The sequence below is a fragment of the Eptatretus burgeri genome, chromosome 6 (genome assembly GCF_056783735.1).
Source record: "Eptatretus burgeri isolate ZD-2024b chromosome 6, Ebu_testis_v1, whole genome shotgun sequence".
NCBI classification, from domain to species: domain Eukaryota; kingdom Metazoa; phylum Chordata; class Myxini; order Myxiniformes; family Myxinidae; genus Eptatretus; species Eptatretus burgeri.
In genome coordinates, this window is record NC_140966.1 from 16,464,581 (window position 1) to 16,486,331 (window position 21,751).

The following is a 21,751-nucleotide window of genomic DNA, read 5'->3' on the forward strand; positions in this document are numbered from 1 at the left end:
TTCACCAAAATTGAATCAGTTCGTCCTTTCGACACACACAACCAGTCCACCAAGCGTTGTCCAAATCCTTCCAAAACTTTTTGAGATATTGTGCTACATATAATTTTAGCCCTATCTCTCAATGGTGAAGAATCACTGAAAAAATTCTAGTAGTCGGATCCGGATCCAGATCTTCACCAAAATCGAATCAATTCTTCCTTGTCACACACCCAACCTCTCCACCAAGTTTCATTTGAATCCGTCCACAACTTTTTGAGATATCCTGCACACAAACAAACAAACAAACAAACAAGAAGAAGATGTTGTGCCTCGCATGAGAATTGCAAAATCCATAAAATAAATTTGACCTATAAATGATTGGTGGTTCAATTCAATGACCAAACATGCAACTCCTCTTCAAATTTCAAGTGAATCAGATGAAAATTGACAATTTTAGAAATTAGGCCTATGTTAACATTTTGGTCCATGTTGACCTCAAGAATAATTTGCTGGTTGAATTCAGGGACCTGGAATGTAAATCCTCTTCAAATTTCAAGTCAATGGGATGAAAATTGAAGATTTTGGAAACACCACGTTAGTTGTTGACCTTGGGCCTATGTTGACCTTTTGGTCCATGTTGACCTCAATACGAATTGGTTAGTTGAATTGAGTGTCCGGATACATAAATCCTCTTCAAATTTCAAGGCAATCGGATGAAAATTGAGGATTTTAGAAATCCCATCAAAGTTGTTGACCTTTGGCCGATGTTGACCTTTCGACATTTTGACAGACAGACAGACAGACCTTTCAAAAACAACAGACTTCTTTCTTATGACAAACTCTACCATGTGGTGAAGTGCCGTGAAGAACAGTTTAAAATTGTGACCCGTAGGCGACACACAGACAGACAAACAAAATCCACTAACCAATTTACTTGAAAAATCTTTGATTTTGCAAGTAAAAAACAGACAGAAAGGGGTGAAAACATGACCTCCTTCACTTTGTGGCTGTCCAGGCCATAATGTGGTACATAATGTGGCTCATGGTACATAATGATAATGACTGTCTGTCTGTCCAGGCCATAACGTTTTTACCATTTGAGCTTTTGTCATCAAATTTTCAAAGAAATCCTTATTATGAGAATATGAAGACCAATTGAAAAATGGGTCAAAGTGTCGAAGGGCAAAGTCACTGTGAGTGTAAATAGGCCTTAATCCGCTCCACAGCCCATCGACGAGAAGCCCCGTTTTTTAAAAAAAATAGCTTCCGTATTCATTCATTTATTTACCATTGAGCTTCAGTGTGTCTGTCCAGGACATAACTTATTTTTTTCATCTCAATTGAGCTTTTGTCATGAAATCTTCAACAAACCTTTATCATGAGAATATGGAGAACACAAATTAATAAAATGTACAAGTTTTTTAAACTTGCTTTTGTCAAGTTTAGTTCAAGTTCAAAGTAGACACAGATGGGCTTTGCATTTTAAGAGGTTTTCTTTGTTATTATTTATGTCAAAGTCGAGACTAGTGCAGTAGCTAGATTTTTAGCTAGCAAGATTTAGCGCTCATGTTACTGATTTTTTTATTATTTTTTAAATACTGGCAGGATTTGTGAGTTTTTATTGTGCTCTTCCTTAGAAATCTTCTGAATTCACGATGGGATGGTATCCAACTGAAACTATAATATATTGCAGTGCTAGAAAGGGAAACTGCATCTTGGAGAATGCTGTCCTTTGGATGGAACAATAAGGCAGCTATTCTTCTCTGAAATCAGCATTAAAGTTGTCATGATATCCTTCAAGTTATTAACATTTTGATCCTGTAGCTTGATCAAATTAAAAATTATATCTTGGAATTGATCATTGTTTTGACAAATTATTTTCACCCTATGAGAACCTTTCCTGCTCTACCACTGCCACGGTGGGTGCGAGAACTCTTTCTGTTGTATAACTGTCACGTTGGGTGCATGCACCTTCATTAATAAGCCTGTGAAATAAATCACTCATTCAAATATGCTGAAACATCACTGTAGGCGAAATGATTTTTAAACTGAATTATAATGATAATATTCAAAGATGCTTTTTCAAAATATATCTTTTATTTCCTTTAACAAGTTGCTCCACACCTCCACAGTGCCAAGGTATTCCGACCATTACCATCTTACATTTTTTTCACAACACAGCAGGAGCTCAAATTTTCATTATACTTTCATTGTACAGTCCATTTCTCACTCCAAATCGCTGTTGCATCAATCATCACTCATGTCAGAGCACATTTGATTGTTCTAAAAACGAGAATCAAAGAAGAAATTATACATGGAGGAAGTGAGGTGCTGAATATTCTATGCATTGGTTTTCTCACATGTTTTTTGAAGCCTACACTTTTAAAAGTTAACACAATAACATTCCCATTTTTGCACAACTGTTTGCTTCCACATACTCTGGAACAAGTGTTTTTGATTGCAGAAACCATTTAAAGATAAAAGAGGTCCTATATCGATAAAGGGGTCCTTTCAGTTTAGCCCATGGATGAGATATAAAGTGAAACAACTGACATTGAATGACGAGATGAAGGGGTGATCCATGAAAAATTGAAAAAAAAAAAGGATGAGATTGTGCCAGAAGATGTGAGAGAACAGAAATATGTTTTGGAGAAAAGTATATTTGTGCAGTATCTGGGCATGGGGAGTGAGGAGGTTCTGCATTTCGACCATAGTTGCATACTCAATAAATAGATTGTCTGAAGGATATTACAGTATTCTCACTTTTCCATCAGCCAATAATTCGTTTTCAACAAGGTATTCGAACCTATTTTACACAAGTATCTGTACTGTACTGAAATGGGAGATGCTTAGCAGGCAGACACGAAGCGGAGGAACAGTCGAGCCGGGCTGTGTTGCACGAGTGCGAGCGCGGGCGTACTGTGCCCGGCAGCTCTCCTTTATTCGTACTCGGTACACTCACGAGCCGGCCGACTCCAGCATTACTACGACGCCTCAGGCAGCGTGCACACCTCACATCCCTTGCCGACCCCACGGCCACCCCTCTCATCATCACGCCCACCATGCATCATCACCATGCCCTTCCCCATAGGCCCGCAGACTCCACCACACTCCTCCCCCCTAAAACTATGATTATTAAATGATTACCATTATAAGAAGCATGCAGAACACGAAGGACTTCGCATAATAATCATGGAAATAAAATGAAAATAGCAAAGTATAATAGCACACCACATCATATAATGCGTCGATGCGAGCGCGTGGAGCAGCAAAGGTCAGGTCTGACCGCGTTACCGATATGAAGCAGCAAAATGAGAAGCACAGCAGCATTATGCAGCAAAAACGCCCCCAGGCGGCCCATGCTGACATGACCCTGGCCAAGGTCGTAACGACCTCTCGAGCCAACCTCCTCCGGCCCCATCAAACGCCTCCGGCCCACTCCCCCCAGGCAGACCCGACGTAGATAAACATCCCGAGGCCGGCAGCCCGCTATCTGGAAGTCGTGGCGCCAGCCTTAGACCTTGGCCGGGGGCACTGAACAGTGCCGCTGGCTGCATGCATTTAATGCGCCAAAACAACTCACGCACCACAATCAGTTGAGACGCCAACGCCCGTCCCAACGGCCTTGAGCGAACACAGCGAGTTGCGCTCGCAATCAGAGGTGGGGGTAACGCAGACCAGGGCACCAGTCTTGGTTCCGAGTCGATCTCCGAGACCCACACGGCCGCTAGACGGGAGCAACTCCACTTAAACCACACTGCAATCATAGGCTCGTTATAAATCATTACGAATAATATTCGAAGCATCGCAAATTCATTTTTCCGTACAGCGCGCTTTTTTGATAAAATCCCAGCACATAACAAAGCAATTACCTGCGGCCCGGGACAGTGGACGGCCAACTCAACCTTTTTATTCGCCACCACTGCCCCTGAAGCCCTACATCACATTGATCATAATCCAACTCCCATTGACTGATCTCCGCCACATCCACTTTTACACGAGAACTGCTGGCATTTATTTCAACAACATTAAACTGCATCACTAGAGCAAGGAAAAGCACATATGCCATGAACAACAACCCACAACCCACATCACGAGTCCGCTTCTTGGTTGTCGACTTGATGTTGCGACTCGTGACTCCCTTTAACGCCACGGGCCCACCGCCACCTGTTGAAGCTGCCTGAACCACACCGATGCGCATTGCCTCACGAACCCTGCCGAAGCGCGGGAACTCATCGCGAACGAAGCGCGGGAACTCATCGCGAGAGCTGATATGGCTCTCGCCGCTCCTGGAGCGCACATCATCGCTGCAGGCAGCAACGAACGGTGGCTCCCGCTGCATCGACGTGGCCCCCGCCGCCAGAGCCTCGCCCTCGGTACTCGACGAAGGTCTCGAAGAGAGCACTGGCACATCTGGAGGCACGAACCGGAACCCGTTCCGACCCAAAAGGGTCCGGCTCGCCGAGCCCGGCTCCTGCTCCGGCTCGCCGGCATCATCATGCCCCGGCTGCAGGCTGATCTCCAGGTCACTGGGGTCCTGCTGCGGTGCCCCTTCGCTCCCGGTGCGATCGTGCTGCGGTGCCCCTTCGCTCCCGGTGCGACCGTGCTGCAGTACGCGCCCTCGTCCCGCACCGCTAGGCGCGCGAGCACCCTGCGGCACTTGAGCCATCGCGCGGACTTGCGCGGTCACCGCGTGGCCTTTGGGATTAGTCGCCATGCTCCAGCTGGAGCTACTCATTACGTCCTGGCCAGCCATGGCGCGGACATCCGTGAGTGTCTGCTCGACAGATGAAACAGTCGCGATCGCCGAGTCGAATGTGATGTCGGTCAATGGCTGCTCGCAGACAATGTCAATGGCTGCTCGCAGACCAGAAATAAAATGATCTCTGAACCGTGCCGGACGCTCCTCTGTCGTGAATTTGCACGGCACAGCCGAATGCGACGCGCGGCCAGCACGAGTGGACTCAATTCGACACCCGATCCGTGCCTCGCTCACTTCCCCCCCCCCCCCCTGCCACTGATCTTGTCATTTCCGGATCAATTGCAAGCAGGTTTCGACGCGGGACTGAAGGATCGCCTTGCACACCGCCATCTATGACCGCAACAATGGGCGATGACCCTCGGCCCACACACCGTAGACGACCTCGAGAGCCCAGACCGCCGTCCAAGTAATTGCATTGCCACGCTCGCCCACAACCCGCGCCGCAGACCGTGCGCATGGCCGTGCGTGCCTGGCCCATCGGGATGACCCCTAGACCATCTGCTGTGCCCCGACCATCGAGACCTCGGACATTCTCCAGAGCTTGCGCGATGTCCAACGCCGCGTTTGAGCCGAAACGCGTATCCTCGACAAAACGAACAAGAAAATGAACCAAACGAACGAACGTTGCCCACTCGACGTGGCCGAAGTCGATTCCGACGAAGGCGGGCACGCGTACGTTTGCCATGCACCGACTCTTTGCCATGTTCGCGCTGGCGAGACCTTTGGCTCCGTAGCTTGGAACCGCACGGGTAATTTGCCGCCCTTACACACGCCGATTCGAAGATCCTCGTCGCCAACTGTACTGTACTGAAATGGGAGATGCTTAGCAGGCAGACACGAAGCGGAGGAACAGTCGAGCCGGGCTGTGTTGCACGAGTGCGAGCGCGGGCGTACTGTGCCCGGCAGCTATCCTTTATTCGTACTCGGTACACTCACGAGCCGGCCGACTGCAGCATTACTACGATGCCTCAGGCAGCGTGCACACCTCATATCCCTTGCCGACCCCACGGCCACCCCTCTCATCATCACGCCCACCATGCATCATCACCATGCCCTTCCCCATAGGCCCGCAGACTCCACCACAGTATCAATTATTCAAATTAAAAAGATGGAATGCTAACAATATCAACAAAACTACGTTGTCGATGGCACACCATCGCATATTCCCACGTGCACTGCTTTGTCCCATTAACGCGAGGTGAAATTTTATTGATTTAAAAAGCTATGACAATTTTTTTTTAATCGACCCCCATGACCCCAACCCCTCTGGCCTGGCCCCTAGGAGTCATATCAAAAATCCGAAAGTGTTGTGCACTTCCCCATACATATATCTACTATGTCCCAAAGTTTCAAGTTCCTATTTCAAACGGTGTAGGAGGAGTTACAGGGTAAGACAGATGGACGTACGGACGGATGGCAGAGACAATCACAATATTTCCGCTTTTCTTCGAAAGCGTGGGAATAAAAAGTAACGAAAACGAGACTCAAAGAGCGCATAGTCTCACCTTGCTTGTTAATTCTGAACAAAAATACCATCGTTAACTGAACATGCTACTAATATGGCCAACAGCCATTATGGCCCATATAGCTGCATCATCCATGCACCGGTGCTCCGTATTATGTTGCATAGTTTCCTGGCATGGATTATTAACATCATAAATTTAATTCTTCACTCACATCAGGACATAGATCAGATTATATATGAAGTTTCAGATTTTTCAGAAAAGGATTTCAATTCAACCAATTATGGCTGGAATACCACTTCACCGATGACATCATTGGTATCACTCTATATACCCCATGGAGAGTTGATAACATATGCAAAGTTTCAATTTTGTTGATTGAGTGGTTTTGGAGAAAATGATGTTCAATTTTTTCTTTTTTCCTTTAATCCAACATGGCTGCCATACCATGTGACCTATGATGTTGGAGTTATCAATAAATACTAGCATATACCCATGCTCCGCACGGAGTTGAATGGGTGGCAAAAGGTGGATGAGGCATAATAGTTGATGTTAAGGGTAGCTGGGGAGGGTGTCATTTGGGATGTGATGCACTATGGTTACCTTTCCTCAATTTTCTAAAGGACCTCCCTGTAGATGACATTTTGGGTGAGTGTCTTGTTGCTGAATAGTCATTGTGAGGAATTATTGTCCACTTTGATAGATATATAGGAGTAACCTCTTGCACGTGAAAATCCAACATATAGTTGGCCATGGGAGAACACGGGGGCTGGGAGGTATATTCCGAGTTTGTCAAATGTTTGGCCCTGGGATTTGTTTATGGTCATCGAGTATGCGAGTCTGACTGGAAATTGCATCCTCTGCAGTGTGACTGGAAGGTTGGCGTCTGATGGGGCAAGTTTAACATGATATAGGCCTCGCCCTAGACTGAACAGGAGCAGTGGAGGGTGACCGAGAATCAGAATGCAAATTTCAATGAACGGCACTTTTTGGCGCACATCCGATGATCGAACACCGCTGGACGCTTTAATTTGAAGATCACACACGCAAGACACAACACAGGTAATGATGGTGGTTGAGAAACATCAAATTACGCACAGACGTTAACAGAAATAATATTTTTTTAAAATAAATCTTTACTTTATATACAATGTTTCTTGTTACATTTTTTGTGTAAAATTCACCTTCTGAGGTAGTCAGCATGTGCAGAAGAGGGTTTTACATTGCAGACGCTGTTTTCAAGGAGTGGCATTATGCCTCTCTGTGGTGACGGTCTGTCGACGACAAACGTAATGACGTCAACGAATGACCGATGATGTCATGACGGAATTACGCCTCTCAGCGGTGACGTCACACATCACCATGCAAACGAACGTAATAATTAGAAAATCGCCCAAAATTCCCAAAAGTGTCTGTCTGGCGTGATCTCACATAGCCCATGCTGTTCAGCAGACCACAGAGCACCGGCATGCCGAAAGTGGCGACAATCCATCCAGCAGTGTTGGAGGAGATACGTCAAACTACACGCAGACGTTAACAGAATAATATATAGATTCTCCATGAGAAGTTCCTCCTATGTTTAAAGTTTCACATCGATCGGACAAGCGGTTGCAGAGAAAACCATTTTTGAAGTTTAAAATGTACACACACACACACACACACACACACACACACACACACACACACACACACACACACACACACACACACACACACACACACACACACACACACACACACACACACACACACACACACACACACACACACACACACACACACACACACACACACACACACCAATAATCTCACATCCTCTTCTATTCAGGGTGAGACTAATAAACAGCCTTGTAATTATTTCCTAACCTCAAAATTAACCAAACTACTTGTAGCGAACGCAGTGAGCTTCATATTTAACGCGTGCACTGAGAGAATAGGAAACAACAACAACAACAACAACAACAACACAATACCCCTGAAGATTTCGAATCCGTGTTGTTAGCTATGACCTTTTGCTTCCGGTTGTTGTTAAATGCTGTGCAGTGTATAAACACGATTGGGTTTTATTTCTATCTTGTGAATATTACTTAACGCGTGCACATGAGAGAATAGGAAACAACAAAAACAACACAATCCCCTGCCGATTGTGAATCCGTGTCGTTGCCTATGACCCTTTTGCTTCCGTTTTTGTTTTGTTTCTTGTTTTTTTTTGTTTCTGGTTTTTGTCATGGGGAATGATGCATGCCGGGAGATAAAGGCATCGTTGGAGACATGAAATACCCAAATAATATCAGACATGGTGTATATTTCCTCCACTGATTTTAATAAAGATATCTCCCGCATCATCAAAAAAAATTTTAAATCGTGATTTACTTTATTTGATCGCTGATCCCGAATCCAGGCCGAAGTAACCGGAAATTGCGTATACAGTTGTGAACAAGTTGTAGGTAAAGTCAGAAGCGAATGTAAGAAGAATACTACGTTCACTTCTAGTATTTATTTTTTTAGATGAGATCCTGTTCTAGGCGGTGTAGTTGTCGTTGTGAAGGTAATGTTGAGGAATTTTTTTTTTTCAGATGAGATCCTGTTCTCGGCGGTGCAGTTGTTGTTGTGAAGGTAATGTTGAGGTAATATTTATTTTTCAGATGAGATCCTGTTCTAGGCGGTGCAGTTGTCGTTGTGAAGGTAATGTTGAGGTAATATTTATTTTTTCAGATGAGATCCTGTTCTAGGCGGTGTAGTTGTTGTTGTGAAGGTAATGTTGAGGTAATATTTATTTTTGCAGATGAGATCCTGTTCAAGGCGGTGCAGTTGTCGTTGTGAAGGTAATCTTGAGGATTTTTTTTTTTCAGATGAGATCCTGTTCTAGGCAATGTTGTTTTCGTTGTGAAGGTAATGTTGAGGTAATATTTATTTTTTCAGATGAGAACCTGTTCTAGGGGGTGTAGTTGTTGTTGTGAAGGTAATGTTGAGGTAATATTTATTTTTTCAGATGAGATCCTGTTCTAGGTGGTGTAGTTGTTGTTGTGAAGGTAATGTTGAGGTAATATTCATTTTTGCAGATGAGATCCTGTTCTAGGCGGTGTAGTTGGCGTGAAGGTAATGTTTAGGAATTTTTTTTTTCAGATGAGATCCTGTTCTCGGCGGTGTAGTTGTCGTTGTGAAGGTAATGTCGAGGTAATATTTGTTTTTCAGATGAGATCCTGTTCTTGGCGGTGTCGTTGTTGTGAAGGTAATGTTGAGGTAATATTTATTTTTGCAGATGAGATCCTGTTCTAGGCGGTGCAGTTATTGTTGTGAAGGTAATGTTGAGGTAATATTAATTTTTTCAGATGAGATCCTGTTCTAGGCGGTGTAGTTGTTGTTGTGAAGGTAATGTTAAGGTAATATTTATTTTTGCAGATGAGATCCTGTTCAAGGCGGTGCAGTTGTCGTTGTGAAGGTAATCTTGAGGATTTTTTTTTTTCAGATGTGATCCTGTTCTAGGCAATGTAGTTGTCGTTGTGAAGGTAATGTTGAGGTAATATTTATTTTTTCAGATGAGATCCTGTTCTAGGCGGTGTAGTTGTTGTTGTGAAGGTAATGTTGAGATAATATTTATTTTTTCAGATGAGATCCTGTTCTAGGTGGTGTAGTTGTTGTTGTGAAGGTAATGTTGAGGTAATATTTATTTTTCAGATGAGATCCTGTTCTAGGCGGTGCAGTTGTCGTTGTGAAGGTAATGTTGAGGTAATATTTATTTTTTCAGATGAGATCCTGTTCTAGGCGGTGTAGTTGTTGTTGTGAAGGTAATGTTGAGGTAATATTCATTTTTGCAGATGAGATCCTGTTCTAGGCGGTGTAGTTGTCGTGAAGGTAATGTTTAGGAAATTTTTTTTTCAGATGAGATCCTGTTCTTGGCGGTGTCGTTGTTGTGATTGTAATGTTGAGGTAATATTTATTTTTTCATAGCAAAGAGACTTTAATTTGATATATTTAAGAAGCGAATGTAAGAAGAATTCTACGTTCGCTTCTCAGCTTTGCCCATTCCATATTACGGAACAACAACTAAACATAACTTGTGGCATCAAGTGAGGCATCACAACATGTTTAAAAAACAATGACATATTTTACTTTTTTGGAAATTCTTTTTCCAGTTTTTGAGTTTGTCTAGTTTACCTCTTTCCAGTTCCACTTTTTGAGCAGCGGTTGCTTCTCTCCCGGGGTCTCTGCCGACTTTCTCAAAGATAAACTTCCAGTCGTTGTTTGTCGCATATTGACTGTTTATTTTGTTACCTCTGTGTTTACTGTGTGTTCGTAGTTTTGTTTTGCTTCAAAATTTGTGCAATTTGGTGAGTTTTCGTCGGTCTTGTCATTTCAGGTTTCCCTGTGCATGCCGTCCATGTGCATTTCCCTGCCTACCCGTCCATGTGCATGATCGTGTTAATTTGTAATTTCTCCTTATTACCATCAGTTTTTATTTTCACCACTTTTCTCTCCACCCTCCTTCTATCCTTCCCAACTATGCCCTCTGTTTCATGTCTTAAAATATAAAAATACAACAAAAACCTTTTCCCTTCTCACCTGATACCCCATGTAACCACGTGACTTCCTATACCGACTCTTCTTCCTTTTCCTCCCTCTTCTCTGCCAATTCCCCTCTGATTGTGAAGGTTTTCACCACACACCTTCATGACCTTTTCTTCAAACTTTTCCTTCACTCTAACCCCCTCCTCTTCCCTAATCTTCAAAAACTCCACCCTCTGCCGTACCATCTGTCATCCCTCAGACCAGCAAGCAGCAGCTTCTTCGCTCACTGCAGATCTGGATAGAATCACAAACTGGTCCAACACGTGGAACATGTCTTTCAATCCAGACAAATCTCACACTCTCACTATGTCTCTTCGAAAGGACCGTTTTGAAACCCCCCCCATCCACTTTCTCAACAATCATCTGGAAGAAGTCTTTTATTTCAAGCTTCTGGGTCTCACTATCTGCCATGACCTTTCCTGGGAAAGTCACATTTCCAACCTCGACTCAAAAGCCAGTCGCCGACTGGGAATCCTCCGTCGTGCAAAGTCCTTCCTCGGCCCTCTTGAGCTCCTGACCACTTACAAAGCTTTTGTCCATAGCCTGATGGAGTACTGCTCTCCCCTCTGGGCTGGTGCTCCTGCCTCCCACCTTTATCGGCTTCACGCTGTCGAAACCAGGGCATTTAAGATCATCGGCATCTCCCGCAATGAAGATGAGTCTTTGGGCCTCTCACTCAATCACCGCAGGTTGGTCGGTGGTCTTTCTGTCTTCTACCGACTCCTCTCCAGCCTTGCCCCCCCTGCTCTCCCTGCGATTTGTCCCCACCACATTTCCACAGGGCGCTCAAGGTCCGCCAACAACCCCCTTCTGGTAAAACTACCAAAATCACGAATCACTGCTCATCTTCACTCTTTCATTCCTCTTTTTTCCCGCCTTTGGAATAAACTTCCTCACTCTATTCTTTCCCATTCTTCCCTCCAGGCTGTCAAAACAGCTGTTCACCACCACCTCTTATCTTCCCCCATCCAAATCCTCGATCTTTTCTACCCCCGATAATCCACCCAAGCCCACTTCCTTCAATTCTCCTGCTTTCCTTCCTGAAAGTCCCTGTAATGTCCATCTTCTCTTCGCCGTCCCCGTCCCATCCCCATCCCATCTCCCTTCCACAGTTCACCTAATGTGTCTGTTCCCCACTGTTTTGTCTCTTCCACTCCCGCCCCTCTTGTCTCATGCCTCCTTGCTGTGAGTTGTGTGTTAGCTCTCATATGAGCCTCGACCAAGGTATACAAAAAAAACAAAAAAAAAAACTATCTCTTTTGCTTCCACTTCCTCTCTTCGCCCAGTTCTTCTTATTCAAAATGTTGTGTTCAATCCGACCTTTTTTTTTTCTTTTTTGTTGTATACATTGTGGAGGCTCGTGTGAGAGCTAACACGCAACGCACAGCAAGGAGGGCATGAGGCAAGAGGGGTGGGAGTGGGAAGGACAAAACAGTGGGGAATAGAGACATTAGGAGATCTGTGGAAGGGAGAGGGATGGGGTGGGGAACATGGGGTATACAAGATGGTCATTACATGGACTTTTAGGAAGGAAAGCAGGGAATTGAAAGGAGGTGGATTTGGGGAAAATAAACGAGGGTAGGAAAGATCAAGGATTTGGATGGGGGATGATAAGAGGTGGTGGTGAACAGCTGTTTTGAAAGCCTGGAGGAAAGAATGGGATTGAACAGAGTGGGAGAGTTTATTCCAAAGGCGGGAAAAAAAAGAGGAATGAAAGAGTGAAGATGAGCAGTGATTCGTGATTTTGGTAGTTTTACCAGAAGGGGGTTGTTGGCGGATGTTGAGCGCCCTGCAAAAATATGGTGGACAAATTGCAGACATAGCAGGGGTGGGCGAAACCGGGGAGGAGACGGTGAAAGACACAAAAACCACCGACTTGCCTGCGGTGAGAGAGAGAGTGAGAGGCCCAAAGACTCGGCCTCATCGTGGGAGATACCAATGATCTGAAATGCCTTGGTTTCCACAGCGTTAAGCCGAGAAAGGTGGGAGGCAGGAGCATCATCCCAGAGGGGAAAGCAGTACTGCATCAGGCTGCAGATGAAACCTTTGTATGTGGTCAGGAGCTCAGGTGGGCCCAGGAAGGACTTTGCACGATGGAGGATTCCAAGTCGGCGACTGGCTTTGGAGGCCAGGTTGGAAATGTGGCTTTCCCAGGAAAGATCATGGCAAATCGTGAGACCCAGCAGCTTGAAAGAAAGGACTTCTTCCAGAGGATTGTTGAGAAAATGGATGGGGAGGGGACGGGGGGGGAGGGTTGCCAAACGGTCCTTTCGAAGAGACATCGTGAGAGTGTGAGATTTGTCCGGATTGAAAGACATGTTCCACGTGTTGGACGAGTTTGTGATTTTATCCAGATCTGCAGTGAGCAAAGAAGCTGCTGATTGCCGGTCTGAGGGATGACAGATGGTGCGGCAGAGGGTGGAGTCATCAGCAAAGAGGTAAAGAGGATTTTCCAGAGAGTAGGAGAGATCGTTATATATATATAGGAGAGATATCCAGGGTGGAGTGACCTGGTCTGAAACCAAATTGATGATCGGAAATCAGGCCATTGGAGAAGGGGAAGGATTTAATGTCTGAAAATTCCATCTTTCATCCCTTGTCTAAAAATTCCATCTGTTACAATGCTTCCTTCCTCCACTCTGTCAAATCTTCTGCACTCCATCCATCTTCCAATGTATGTAAATGCATCTCTGATCTCCAAATAAAAACAAAATCCTATTTTGCAATGCTTGTTGATCTTCCATGATTAATCGTTCTTTTTTTTTTACAACTTCAGTGCAAATCCATCCTACCTCCTTAAATCTACCTCCTCCTAACTCTTTCCCTGTTATACACACTCCTTAATCTTCCCATCTTGTCCCCATCCTAGCATCTCTCCACTGTCTTCTGCCTTTCCAACAATTCACCCTCTGAGATCCCAAACTGTCTGTTTTTCAAATGTCTCACACTCTCTTTCAGCACATTGCTCAATATCCCTATCACACCCTTTCTTTCCTCTCATCACTCCTCCTCTCTTCCCACCCCTCAATTCTCCCTCCTTCTCCATGACCATGCTTGCTCTCGTCATCTGCCCTCCCTCTCAAACCTTCCCTCTCAGCCCTCCCTCTCAATTCAGCTACCTCCTCCCTCTTAAAAGCAAACTTCACTAACTTCCCCTCCTCCCAATCTCCCCCCCACCTTTCTTAAAAGCTCACACCACACCTTTCTCCCTCAATTCTACCCCCACACCTTTCTCCCTCAGTGCCCCTCACCCTCCCTTTCAAATCTCACCCCTCACTTCCCCTTCTCAAAGCTGCCCCACTTCACATCGACAAAGCTGCCTCCCTCCTTCCCCCAACTTCTCTCTCTCTTCCAGCTCATTCCTCCACCTCCTACAATTTCCAACTTCCCTTTGCCCCGTCTCTTACAACTCCCCACCACCAGTTATTCCTTCACAACTGAGCCCTTTGTCCTCCTCCCTATCCAATCCTCTCCCCGAGCTCTTCAACAATCTGTCATCAACTCTCACTACCTCCACCTCTCCTCCCTCACACTACCCTCTCCCTCCTCTCACCTGCACTCAAATCCTCCTCCCCTCCCTCTTCCTTAACAGTGTAGACCTCAAACATCTTGGGCCTTTTCTCTAACCGGAGTTAACTGATCTTCCCATGCAGGTTGCCACTGACAAACCAGACATAATCTGCATAACAGAAACTTTCCTCCACCAAGACACGTCTGACTCGCAAGTTTCTCTCCCTGGTTACTCCCTCCTCCGGAATGATATACGTGAGCTTCGTCCTGGTGGCCAAGTTGCTCTCTTTATCAAAGACTCTATTCCTCACTCTTCATGCACTGCTCTCACTCCTCCACACTTCCAGGAATACGTCTGGTTATGGCTTCCCTCCACTCCCACCCCTTGTTTATATGTATTGTCCCGTCCACCAAACAGTGATGACTCCATATACATCTCGCTCGCTGAAAACATGCACCAACTTCTAAACCACTCGTTAAAACCCTCTCTTCCTCACCTGTGGCCACTTAAATTGCCATCATGCCAGTTGGCTGGGTGTGGGTACCTCTCTCACCTGCCATGGCTCCTCAGCAAAGGATTTCTGTGACTCATTGGGAATGACTCAATCTGTCAACTTCCCAACCCGGATATCAGCCAATGGCACTCCATCTCTTCTGGATATGATTTTAATGAATTTCCCAGATAATGTCTGCTGTTCTACTTCTGCTTCTATCAGTTCATCCGACCGTATGCTTGTTAAAGTGGTCATCTCTCTGGCCGTTATTAGAGAACCACCTCAGTGCCAACGAATCTGGCACTTCACTCAAGACAATTGGCAGGGTCTTCAAAGCAGCCATCAAACTTCGAACTGGTCTCCCATTTCTACTTTCTCCGACATCAACTTATCCTGTGAATTCTTTCAAAGAAATTTGATCACTCTCATGCACAGATTTATCCCATCTCAACTTCAGTTGTCCTACCCTTCCTCCCACCCATGGTACACTGGAGCTTGTGGTGAAGCTGTTATCCTGAAACAACTTGCCTTCACCTCGTGGAAGGCAAATCCTACTGAAGGCAATTTCAGTTCCTTCCACAAAGCTCGGAACAAGTGTGTGTCTACCTTGAGGAGAGCCAGGAAACAACATCTTTCTCATCTCAAGTCTGAACTCTCAAACCTGTCTCCCTCCTCCAAATCCTGGTGGTATCTAGTTAAATCTGTTTCGGTTGTATGTTCCCCCTCCATCCCTTCCCTTACCTCAAATGGCTGCACTGCTGATGCTGCACATGAAAAGGCTGAATGCCTAAACTCTGTGTTTGCTTCTAAATCTTGAGTCCAAAACCCATCGCTTTCTGTGCCCACCTTATCCAGTCGCACCCAACTATGGCCCTGGACTCCGTTTCCTTTTCTTCTGAGAAGGTGGAGAGCTTCCTGTCAAACCTCGACTCCAGATGGCATCAGCGCTCGTGTTCTAAAAACCTTCTCCGTTGCTCTTGCTCACCCTCTCTCTGTTATATTCACCCTCTCATTTTTTCAAGTTCATCTGACATCTGCTTGGAAATCAGCAAACATTCCCACTCTGCGTAAAAAGGTGCAAAAAATGATCCCTGCAACTACAGACAAATCAGCCTGCTCCCAATCATCAGCAAGGTCGTGGAATCCATCATCGCTGCTGACATTGAATCCTCCCTCTTCTCCAATGGCATGATTTCCAACCATCAATTTGGATTTAGACCAGGTCACTAAACCCTGGACATGCTTCTTCTGCTTTCCCAACAATGGATGGAGGTCCTAAATGCCAAACATGAGATCAGAGCCATCTTCCTAGACATATCGTGAGCTTTCGGTATGGTCTGAAACCCTGCCCTGCTCACCAAACTCTTCCTGTGATATCCAAGGACATTTCCACTCTTGGCTCGCAGACTTCCTCTCCTTCCATCTTTGCAGAGGTCTTACGATCATATATTTTTATATTTTAAGCTATTATGAATGAGGTAGTCATTTTGTTTACGGCCCATTCAACATCATCAGTGTTACTGTATGACTGATGTATGAATCTATGAAGCAATTAGAGGATACTGCTTTCACAGCATTTTATCTTATGGTACGCTTCTCATAAGCATGCAGAATTCATTAATCTTTTTGCCCCCTGCAGGGGAATGAAAAACCAACGATAAATTGGCACTGGCTGACTATCAACCGACTTTGGCATCACTCTGGGGAAAAAGTGAGCAGGTGGTTTGTAAGATTATTATATAATGTTACAATGAGCAGAAAGAGTGTCAGGACTGAAGAGGGTACAAAGTGGTGCCAAAGTCGGTTTGATGACAAAAAAAACAACTTTCATCACATCATTTACAAGGTTTAGCCACCCTCTTTAGTCATGATAAAGATTGCCATTATTGAGAGATGATACAGTACTGTATTAAACTTTGAGATTACCTTTAAGATTTCTCACTTGGTTTCTATTTACTTAACTATTTAGCATGGTATAAGGCTCATGGAGGGGCTGTTACACAAATTGTGCACACACTTGCAAACAGAAACGTTAGGCAATGCCAGACTTGACTTAAGATAAACTTTAGAATGGAAGAAAAGACGTCCGAGACGTTCGGATTCCGAATAAATTATTTATTAAACTGCAATGGTAAAAAAAACTTTCTAAAACCCTTGCCAAGAAATCCTGTTAAACTAAAGCTAAAGTGTATTCACATATTACGAAACCAAAGGCAAAGGGATGTTGCTACAAAGCACAGCAGGTGACCTTGAGGGTCGAGAGGTGTTAAGTAACTTCCAGGGGGCACTCTTGCTGCTTAAATTCATTGATTAATAAGCAAGGTGATGCCTTTGGCAGAATGTGGAAATCCTGCAAGGAGAATATATGATGCAGTAACAACAAATAGCATGTTGCTTCCAATTATACACACAACAAATGACATCAACAGCTGAAAACAACCTGCGTCTATAAAATACCTGCCATTGAAATTCTGGCTCAGGCAGTTGTATAAATAGCAATTAATTATATAGTGATAGACCTCGAGAAGCTTCTATTATTATGAAACAACCACTGCAACAACACCATCATAAATCACATCAATACCCATGCATCTGAAGTTGCCTTTGCAATTGTGATAAAGGGCAGGTGAAACATTTTTTGGTACATTTCCACCCATTATTATAACAAGGCTCTCAATTAAATGTGTGATAAAATGGTTTCCCAAAAGTAGTGCTGCTAAGTGCTGTGTGAAGATGAAAAACATGTCTGTTAGTTCAAAATGTTTCTGCAAAAGGGCCTTTCAAATCACAATTCACCTGTGAAGTGATGTTGTCATGGTGGGAACAAAAAACGTTCTTTTGAATGTTTTGCTGTTTTCAGTGCCTTCTTCTTTTTATGAAGTGCAATTTCAAAAGAATGTTTTTTTTTTTCCATCATCGTGTGGTGTCTTTTGTGAAGATTAGGCAGGTTATCGCCAGCACCCTGAACGAATTGCAAATTCCTGCCATGACTCGCATTGGGAAAACAAAGGCAAACCAACCAGTGCAATTACCTCTGCCACTGAAGGTGAAGGAGGTTATGTTTTCACCCCTTTCTGGTTGTTTGTCTGTCTGTTTGTGTGCAGGATATCTCAAAAAGTTGCAGACGGATCCAGATGAAATTTTGTGGACAGGTTGGATGTGGGACAGGGACGAACTGGTTTGATTTTGGTGAACATCCGGATCCGGATACGGATACTAGAATTTTTTTGTTTCTTTACCATTGATAGATAGGGCCAAAAATGATATGTAGCACGGTATCTCAAAAAAGTTGTGGACGGATTCGGAGGAAACTTAGTGGACACGTTGGGTGTGCGACAAGAAAGAATTGATTCAATTTTGGTGACGATCCGTATCCAGGTCCGGAACTAATAATGTTTTAAGTGATTATTCACCATTGAGAGATCGGGTGAAACAAATATATTGTTACGGGTCGGAGGTCCGGTGGCGAGAACAACCGCTAGGTGGGGAAAGTTAAGTCGATTCCCACCAGACTCTCCGGAATTGTAGGCTGTCACTCACAGATAACTCCGTGAGGCGGCGGGTCGCTTAACCGACCATGGACGCCAATACCTCCACCACGTAGCGTAGGGTCTTTATGTCGAGAACCAATTTACCTAAATAACCACGCAATGTCGTCTACCAGGGAACCACGCTCTCGGCACGTCTTGCTCGAACTGGGTCACTCTACTGACTGCGGTAGAGCTCCAACTACCGACTACCAACTCTGGTTCGGGTGCAGTTGAGCGAAACTGCTAAAGCTGTGCCGGCTAGGATGAGCAGATTAACGGGAACAAAGACCTGGCTAAAACTCAGATCCAAACCATGCTGGACCAAAGGACAGAAACGAACTGGGAACATTTCTAATAATGGTTTGTTTACAATAAGAAGGACACAGAGCAAGACTTATCGCGGAATATACAAGAAAGAATTCACAATGATCAGAAATAAACACTTAAGCAGTTCTACTTAAGAGATGGCGCCACGCACGCAGACGAAAATAAAACCCAGGTGCTTTATTAGGACCCCTGAAGCCAGGGAGAGAGACGAGCTGGGGTCGCGGTTCGGCGGGGTACATGCACGTTGGAGGGATGATGGTGCTCCATTGTGTGGCACCTGCCAATGGCCGTGCAGCCCACGGCCTGGGGCTCGTGTCTGTGGAGGAACTTGAGAGGAGTAGTCGGAGTCCCAGGGTGGGGGTCAGGGTCACGGACAGGACCCAGCAAAACTTGCATGAACGCCCCAGACTCCATCAAGGAATGCCTCGTCTCCAATAAACTTCCGACGAACGCCCTCGGATGCCCCATGCAGAGCTGAACTCCTTCTGAAGTAAACTGGACTCAGACTCCAGCTCAGAACACACGATGCACACCAACCAGCTCACTCCTCCAAAGAACTCCCCTCAAGACTGAGGATGGTGTCGTCTTTTTATGGACCTCCTTGAACGGGGTGGAGGCTCGGTGGAACAGACATCACAGTCCACCCTGATTGGACAGGGCCTCCACGGATCCGCCCCTTCTGGGCGGGGTCTCGGCCTTGTTGGGGGGAACCCCCCCCCCCACCCACGCATGTTTGCACTCGTCGAGCAAGAGTTACAACGTTGAAAAGGACCGTTTGTGGAAGCGGAAAGGAACGGCTGCAAGATCTTTCCTCGGCATGTCAGGGTGCGAGTCGACAGCGGGTGGGCAGTGGATCGTGATGGGGGATGGGATGGTTGTTGGATGTAAAGATTTAATTACCTACCTAAAAAAACATCGCAATGCACACCTTTGATTCTCCCACTCGACAAAAGGGACCTGTCTTCACATGTACTTAACGGGATAACTGACTTTTGGGACATCTGTATGTTTGAATGCACATGGTTTCCAGATCCGTAACAATATATAGCACGATATCTCAAAAAGTTGTAGACGGATTTGGATGAAACTTGGTGGACAGGTTGGGTGTGTGGCACGGACTAATTGATTAGACTTTGGTGAAGATCCGAATCTGGATCCGGATCTGATAATTTTTTAAGTGATTCTTCACCATTGAGAGATGGGGCCAAAAACGATTACATGGCATGATATTTCAAAAATGTATTGGGCCCGACATGTTTTCATGGATCAGGCATTGTGTGGCAGAGATATGCGCTCTACTGAGTACCTTTCTAGTTCTTACTGTGGAGCTGCATTGGCTGCAGTGCTAAACCTGCCAAGTGAGAGGGAGAGGTAGGTTGGTAGAGAGGTCGAGAGGTAGAGATATATATGGATGAGAAGATAGGATTAGACAGAGTAAAGATATATCTAAAATGAGCCTCAGAAACCCATCTTCTCCAACAATGCTCTGACGAAAATGGTAGATATCTGTAACAACAACTGTACATCCATTGGTTAAACTGTAAGCATCAGTGTTGTCTCAACTTTTGAAAGCAAATGAATCAGTAATCATGAAAATCTGAGAAAACTGGTGATTATGAGCCATCCATATAAGAAGCAAGTTGGATAAAAGGCAGCTACAAATAATTCAGAGAAACTGAATAAATTTCTGACAAAAAAGCCATAACCAAGGGGGACAAAAAGTAGGCCTCACGGAAGGTCAAATCAAAAAATTCAAAGCCAGCAGCAATAATGAATTGGGCACAATGCATGTCAAAACCAAATATTTCTCAAGCACAAAATGGATTGAAAGTAACGGAGGCGAGTGTTTACCTGGTTTGAATAATAAATTACCCAATATCTCTATTGTCAAGAGCATTTATTGTACAGCTTGGCAGGAGAGTTTTGGATTGTGTTCCATTTCTGAGAAATTGGAACACAACAACTGTTCTGCCCACAACTTTTGTATATGAAATGTGTCATACATAAACATGTTGCTCAAGTTGCATGTGATACATACACATGTTGCTTAAATTTGTGATACATACATATTAAATGTTTAGTTAAAGTTGCCGAAGAGTATGGCGAGGCATTTCTGAACACGTGACTTTCAAAATGACATGAATGCTAACGAGGCCCATCCACTCAGGCCTTGCACCGGCCCACATGACCAGGAGTTTGCACTTGGAGCCGCTGCCCCGACCAGCGAGCTGAGAAAATAGTCCGAGTTCTTCATTGTGCACAGGCACAGCCCCTTCTCTCAGGTACTTTCCAAGTATTTTTGTTTCTTTTAGAAGCTTTGTGAGCCATTTTAGGCAACAATCCTTATCTTGCACACACAATATACTTTACGAGCAGGGACCCATGGAATTTGCACGTAATGTAAAATCCCAACCCCAAGTCCTCACCTTCCACCTCCCAACCCTCAGGGGTCAAGCCTCTGCCCACTCCAAGCATTCAAACGACCTCCCCACCCATCACGGTAATCTGTATAACATAATCACACAAGATCTGCTGAAAAGATATGTGACCATGAGCAGGTCATGACCAATCATTGTCGTCTGTCCAATTCACAATCCCACGAGATATGCAGAAACGATATGTGACAATAAACAACCCAAAATCAATTATCTTCTTCCTGAAGCATATATACACATCTTTAAAATAAAATAATGACCTCGGACAAATACCTTTTATAATGACATGGGGTTAAACCTTGCTTGAGAGAATCCCAATACCCTCCCCACCCATCACAGTCACCTGTCAAACTCACAATCCCACGAGATATGCAGAAAATATATGTTTCCATGAGTAGGTCATGGCCCATCATGGTCACCTGTCCAACTCACAATCCCATGAGATATGCGGAAAAAAAGATGTTACCATCAGCAGATCATGGCCCGTCACGGTCGCATGTCCAACTCACAATCCCGTGAGATTATATTTGGGTGGTGCTTAAGTTAACAGACCGCTGTCTCGATTGCTGAGGCTGATCTTCACAAGGCTCGTGACACCTATCTGGTCGAAATTATTTTAACTGTCACTTTGCTCGCTTTACAATGAAGGGAAAATGTATAGGGAGTGCATAGTAATCGTGAA

At 44.8% G+C, this 21,751-nt stretch overlaps 1 long non-coding RNA gene across 5 annotated transcripts in view; it reads left to right on the forward strand.

The window, feature by feature from the left end:
- The window catches only part of LOC147024354 (uncharacterized), a 165,169-nt gene that overhangs the window by 108,487 nt on the left and 34,931 nt on the right, over positions 1–21,751 (forward strand). For 4 of the 5 annotated variants that reach the window (XR_015058976.1, XR_015058979.1, XR_015058978.1 and 1 more), the window contains 2 exons: positions 7,071–7,266; positions 20,802–20,916. This is a non-coding gene — a long non-coding RNA (uncharacterized LOC147024354). Of the gene's footprint in view, positions 1–2,846; positions 7,267–20,801; positions 20,917–21,751 lie in introns of those variants that run through there. The other variant, XR_015058975.1, reaches the window with a different exon arrangement.